Raw genomic sequence first — 7,125 nt, 5'->3', positions numbered from 1 at the left:
GTGGCCACCGCCCCCTGCTCCGGCGCCTTGCCGGGTCCGCCCGCACCTGGGCGTGCGCCCGCTCGGGCCGCGTCCTGCGCCCGCGCCCGCTAGGCGGCGCCCGATAGGCCCCCGTGCCTATGGCACGTGGGGCCTGCCCTGGAACGTTTTAAAAAAAGAAAATAATAAAATTAAAAAAATATTAAATAAATAATAACTAAAATAATTAAAATATTAATTAATTAATTAAGTAAGTAAGTTAATTAATCCTGATTAGATTAACCTAATCACTAATTAATTTAACTAATCTGTAATTAACCTAAACAGAGAATGACAGGTGGGTCCCACTGGACCCACACGTCAGGTTGACCAGGTCAATGGTCAACGTTGACTGCTGACATCACTCTGATGTCATGCTGACGTCAGCATTTACTATTCTGGATAATGTTGGGTTAAATAATTAATTAAATTCTAGAAATTAATAAAATCTTTAGAAAATCATATATTTTAATCCGTAACTCGGATTAAAATATTTTCAACATGAAAGTTGCTCAGAACGATGAGACGAATCCGGATACGCAATCCGTTCGTCCGCCACACACCCCTAACCTATCAAACTCGCAACTTTCCCCCTCCGGCTCCGCTGCCCGAAAACACGAAACCCCGGGGATATTTTCCCGGATGTTTCCCCCCTTAACCGGCATCACCTCATACCACATTAGGGCACGCCTAGCATCGTTACTTGTCATGTCATACATCGATATGCATCTGTTTACATGGTATTCATTGTTTCTTCCCCCTCTTCTCTCCGGTAGACTACGAGACCGACGCTGCTGCTGCCCAGTTCGACTACGGAGTTGACGACCCCTCTCTCTTGCCAGAGCAACCAGGCAAGCCCCCCCCCCCTTGATCACCAGATATCGCCTATTCTACTCTATACTGCTTGCATTAGAGTAGTGTAGCATGTTACTACTTTCTGTTATACCTATCCTGATGCATAGCCTGTCCTTGATACTACTGTTGTTACCTTTACCTGCAATCCTATATGCTTAGTATAGGATGCTAGTATATTCATCTGTGGCCCTACATTCTTGTCCGTCAGCCGTGCTATACTATCGGGCCGTGATCACTCGGGAGGTGATCACGGGTATATACTATATACTTTATACATGATACATCTGGAGACTAAAGTCGGGTCGGCTGGTGGAGCACCCGCGAGTGGATCTTTGTGGCGGAGCGACAGGGCAGGTTGAGACCGCCTAGGAGAGAGGTGGGCCTGGCCCTGTTCGGCGTTCGCGGATACTTAACACGCTTAACGAGATCTTGGTATTTGATCTGAGTTGGCTACGAGCCTATACGCACTAACCAACTACGTGGGAAAGATATAGGCACTCGGCGTCGTGGTATCAGCCGAAGCACTTCGTGCCGTCAGCGACTGAGCGGCGCGCGCCGAATTGGACTGGAACGCCACTAGGCTAGGTCTACTTTCGGCCGCCCACGCAACGTGCAGGTGTGCTCAGGGCGATGGGCCCAGACCCCTGCGCGCTTAGGTTTAGACCGGCGTGCTGGCCTCTCTGTTGAGCCTAGGTGGGGCTGCGACGTGTTGATCTTCCGCGGCCGGGCATGATCCAGGAAAGTGTGTCCGGCCAAATGGGATCAAGCGTGTTGGGTAAGTTGGTGCACCCCTGCAGGGAAGTTAATCTATTCGAATAGCCGTGATCTTCGGTAACAAGACGACTTGGAGTTGTACCTTGACCTTATGACAACTAGAATCGGATACTTAATAAAACACACCCTTCCAAGTTCCACAGACAACCCGGTGATCGCTTTTCCACAGGGCGACGAGGGGAGGATCGCCGGGTAGGATTATGCTGGAGATGCGACTGGAGATGCTACTTGGAGATGCGACTGGAGATGCTACTTGGAGATGCTACTTGGAGATGCTACTTGGAGGACTCCAATCTACTCTCTTCTACATGCTGCAAGACGGAGGCTGCCAGAAGCGTAGTCTTCGACAGGATTAGCTATCCCCCTTTTATTCTGGCATTTTGCAGTTCAGTCCACCGATATGGCCCTTTACACATATACCCATGCATATGTAGTGTAGCTCCTTGCTTGCGAGTACTTTGGATGAGTACTCACGGTTGCTTTTCTCCCTCTTTTCCCCTTTCCCTTCTACCTGGTTCTCGCAACCAGATGTTGGAGCCCTGGAGCCAGACGCCACCGTCGACGATGATTCCTACTACACTGGATGTGCCTACTGCTACGTGCAGGCTGCTGACGACGACCAGGAGTAGTTAGGAGGATCCCAGGCAGGAGGCCTACGCCTCTTTCGATCTGTATCCCAGTTTGTGCTAGCCTTCTTAAGGCAAACTTGTTTAACTTATGTCTGTACTCAGATATTGTTGCTTCCGCTGACTCGTCTATGATCGAGCACTTGTATTCGAGCCCTCGAGGCCCCTGGCTTGTATTATGATGCTTGTATGACTTATTTTATTTGTAGAGTTGTGTTGTGATATCTTCCCGTGAGTCCCTGATCTTGATCGTACACATTTGCGTGCATGATTAGTGTACGATTGAATCGGGGGCGTCACAAGTTGGTATCAGAGTCGACTGCCTGTAGGAATCCCCCTTTCCAACTCCTTGGCCGAAGTCGAGTCTAGACATTGCAGAACTTTTACTAACATGGTTGTGTGCCTTACGGGCCCACGTCGCCATTTGGGTGGTACTAGGATCTTTTACTCCTCGACCTTTACTCTGGGACTCTGCACTCTCTTCTACTCGGGTTAAACGATTTTACTAACTCTGACTCTAGGTTCTTGCAACTACTTCCACCCGGAGAACCCCTTATTACAGGTGATCGCCAGTTGCACCAGAAGATTTCGGAGATACTCTTCCATATTCTCTCGAGACTTTGTGCCCACCGCTTTTGTTATTCCCGACCATCGATAACCCATATGGATAACTACATACACTTGTTGTCCATAGCTTCACTTCCAATTGTTCTTGTTATTACAAGATACCCTGAGATACTTCGGATACTCCGAAAATACTTTGTGCCTACTGCCTTGCAGTTACTAGCCCCATAACTACCCCTACGGGTAATTTCTCGCACTTACCAAGTATCAGCTCATCCCCAGTTGTTCTGGTGTTTCAGAAAAGTCTTCGAAATGCTATTCGATCCTCCAAAAAAAATCCTTAGCAGCTCATTGCTCTACAAATACTTGTCTGCTTACATTATGGATGTTCCCATATCACTAGCAATATTCACTAGTATCTTTTGACACCGTCATTTTGATCCTATTGCTTCAACATGTGTGCGAATGCATGCAATCATCGATCAACCTTTCTAAATTATCTTTTCGGCTCAGACGTCATTTTGAACATGAGCTGGTTCTCGAACAAACTATTTGTCGTCAATTGTGCCTCTGGTCTATCCAACTGATCCATCCTTGATCAGAGCGTCTGCTTCTGATCCTTTGTTTTGGAAATCATAATTCCTTTGTTATCTAAGCATCGAATTATTTAGATGTTCTATAATATGATGCCCGTGCATTCTTTCTTCCTCTGATTGAGTACCGATACTCACACCAGCTCCGTTGTGGATCGCTCGATCCATTGTTGGATTTCACCCGACACCGTCCTTCATATTCAAATAACCTTGTGAGTCTTTCCACGGATATATAAAGCCTTGGGTAAATTGTATCCTCTGTTTTCTCAACCATGCTCTGTTTTTGAGCTGGTGGTATTTACTATTGAAGCTTGTGGTATATGTTTCCACGATACCCTGACGGGTTGAACCTATGCCTTCCTTAATATGTGTGAACTCGGAAGTTTTCACGAGTCATACTCTTCTGGTGCTTCGCTAGATAAAATTTCAACACTGCAACTTAATCGAACGCGAGAAGTGGATGAAAGGTTATGCCTTGGAGAAGTGGGAGTCGACCTTGAACTTTGTGTTCATGCCCATGGACCCGATGTACATCTTCTCATCGAAGCTTCTTTTAAAATTAATTATTCCCTTGATATAAGTTCATCTTATATCTGGGGTATGGCCTTTTACAATCGTGGTTCCGACCATGTTCTCCTTTAAATACCATTTTCGATGCAAGTGTAAGCACTTGTCTTCTGTGGATCAATACCCCGGTACAACCTCTACTTTGATCTGTCGTCGAGTATTACCCCATGGTATCTTGAGATTATCTTGGAACTGCGTAACTTCCTATGAGTTCTTCATCAAGTACTACATACTCACTGATTATAATTTTTCATGGGCTCTGAGTTATTAAACACTCAAAGACACCGATAACTGAACCGAGTCCGCATTACGGTTCAACAACTCTTACTAATATTCTTTACTTACGAGTTTGTACCCGATCATGTCATTCCTAGCCTGATCGGCCATATCATTACCATGCTAAATTTTAACTGTGCTACCTGGTCCTTAATCCCGGAGCACAACTTTTGACAATGAGCTAAGCTTACGTCGATCTTCCTCGTCATATCAGTTCGCCTTGAACAACAATCTTGATTTCAAGTTTGTGTCGTACCTATGGTTCGAATAACCTCTTGCTTCATCATTCTTTTGACTTGATGTGATCGCGGATCGATTACATCTTCGTGGAATCTCTCGACAAATGTGTCATGATCACCATCTACATTCTGATGCTCTTCCAGGATATCAATTGAATTAATGATGAGAAATACCACCCTTGCCCTTGATGATTTGTGTTGTCATCGACCACTTTATTGCGTTCCCTCCAACAAAAACTTGTTTGTGTTCTGTGTTATACCTCGAGTTCCTTGCTACCTAGCATTTGTTCTTCTTTACCATGGAGTATTACCATCTTTTATGTCAAGAAGGTCGTGAGGATTACTCCACCTCTTAAGAATTCTTGGTATGGTGATACTTCTCACCCTCACCATTCTTTCTTGGTACCCGTGTTGTTTCTAACCGGAATACCTACAATTGAACTATGAGGTGTGAATTCAAAACTTCTAGCAACCATATTGCTTTGAAGTAATGGTCGAGTTTCATTCTAATTCTTTTGTTCGTCAAGTCACCACTCTAACATTGATCGTGCAACCCAACCCATATTCGGGTGCACCTTTCAACCAATGTTTAATTGAGTATGTTTCCTCGAGCATACATCATTATACCATTTGATCTGACAAATGTTATCTCCTTGTTCACATAATTGTGGAAATCCATCTCGTCGGAAATCTCGATGGATTATCGCCGAGCCCATCAGCCGCCTCCTCCTCTCCTTGGTTTAATGATGAACTATTGTTTCAGGAACCCACTCCCATAGTTCATCTCCTGAGAATCCTGAAATGTCATTTCGTCTATTTGTGTTGCACCTTTTATTCTCGGACATCCTGAGTCTGAGGTATCATTACACCAATCAGATCTGAATCTCGGTCAGATATGATGGTTGGGACAACTTTCCAAGAGTTATGTTGTTGGCCCTTTGATGACCTGGTAACAGGATGTCATGCCTAGCACCCCCCCCCCCTGGCTGGAGGACCTATCATTATGGTTTATTTGCAAGGATAACCATTCTTCTTGGAGGAAATTGTAAGACCTATGTTATAAACTGTTCCTGATGGATCCATTGAGTATCTAAAAACCGGCCTTTGCTTGAAGACCATGTCAATGCCATCTCGAAGCATGTCTGTGATACTCTGATTTTCAACAAGAACATTTGAAGCCCAATGCTAAATGTTTCTTGCTCAATTATCCAAACACCGTTGTATGGGTAATGTCATGAAATTTCTCTCCCCTACCTAAGGAGTTTTCTACATAATATCCTGTCATGGATATCTTGCTCTGCTTGTCCTTGGGAAGGATATACCCCTGATATACATGTTTAAGCACATTTTCCTTCCCGTTGTTTTGTTCAAACTTTCTTGTAAACTACTTAACCGAGCAGTGGTAATCCCCTGCTTAGGTAAACACCTCGGTGTACCTTCCTGTCTGGTGTAACCCTGTTTCTACTGTTGATGACTTCCGGTAACCGCCGATGGACGAGAACTTTGCCTATTGGTCCGCCTCGTTAAACGAGCAGGAAGGTGGTTCTCTTCGTCCCTCGCCCTTGGTACCAACGTTGTTGCCGACATAACTGACATGGTACTCTCTGACATGCCTTGCTATCATGACCGTGAAAGATGTCACTGCTCCTATTAAAATAATAATAATAATAATAATAAAACCACATGGTGGGCCCATAACCCACAGTTCCACAGGATCGAAACCTGACTGTCCTGTACACCCCCTATTCCCAAAGTTATTCCTCGCGCGTGGACTCGTATGTAATTCACGGGCCACTGTCCTAGTGATCTATTCTGGTATCAGACGCAATACTTACTCTCGCTACTCTGAACCCCTTTCTCACTCTGGTTCAGGCTTCGAGCAACTATCTATCCGCTTGGAGCCTCTTATGGTACCTTCGTACCTTACTCTCGAGGTATTTCATATGTTCAACTCGTGAGATAATCTTATACTAATTCATGGGTTAACCCCAGATTGTTTCCCTCAAAAGCATTATGTCGTAGTGAGCTGCCCCTTATCCTTTCGTAAGTACGATGGAGTTCCCGAAGAAATGATGACAAGTTTATCATGATGCATCGGAATAAAGAATTGAAGACATCAACGAAAGGGATTGACTTCTTCGAGGAGATCCGTTTGAATGTCGTAACCAGAGCTTTCCCCCTTACTCCCCTCTTAAATCTCAGGACGAGATTTCTTGTAGTGGAGGAGAATTGTGACGCCCGGGTAATTAAGCTACAGTAATCCCCGCTAATGATGCCACGTCACCTCGGTTACTGTGGATAAACTCGCGTTAGTCCGGAACCTAGTTCGAATTTCAAATTCAAAATCGAGCAAACAATAAAAGTTTTCAAATATTAAAATTTAAATGTTCGGAGTGAACTAAATAACACATAGGTAATTATGGTGGAGAAACCAAACTTTGATAAAATGTTTAAAGGCCCTAAGACAATTAAAACAATAGTGAAAACAATTAAACAAATGCCTATTGAATTTATAAAATGCTAACACTATTTTATTATGGGTTAAGAATTAATCTCGTAGTAGTTTATTGGTAAATACAAATTAGGCACTAGTGGTAATTTTATAAAACTGAA

Source organism: Triticum dicoccoides, chromosome 2A, assembly GCF_002162155.2.
Source record: "Triticum dicoccoides isolate Atlit2015 ecotype Zavitan chromosome 2A, WEW_v2.0, whole genome shotgun sequence".
NCBI classification, from domain to species: domain Eukaryota; kingdom Viridiplantae; phylum Streptophyta; class Magnoliopsida; order Poales; family Poaceae; genus Triticum; species Triticum dicoccoides.
Note: the sequence above shows the minus strand (reverse complement) of the source record.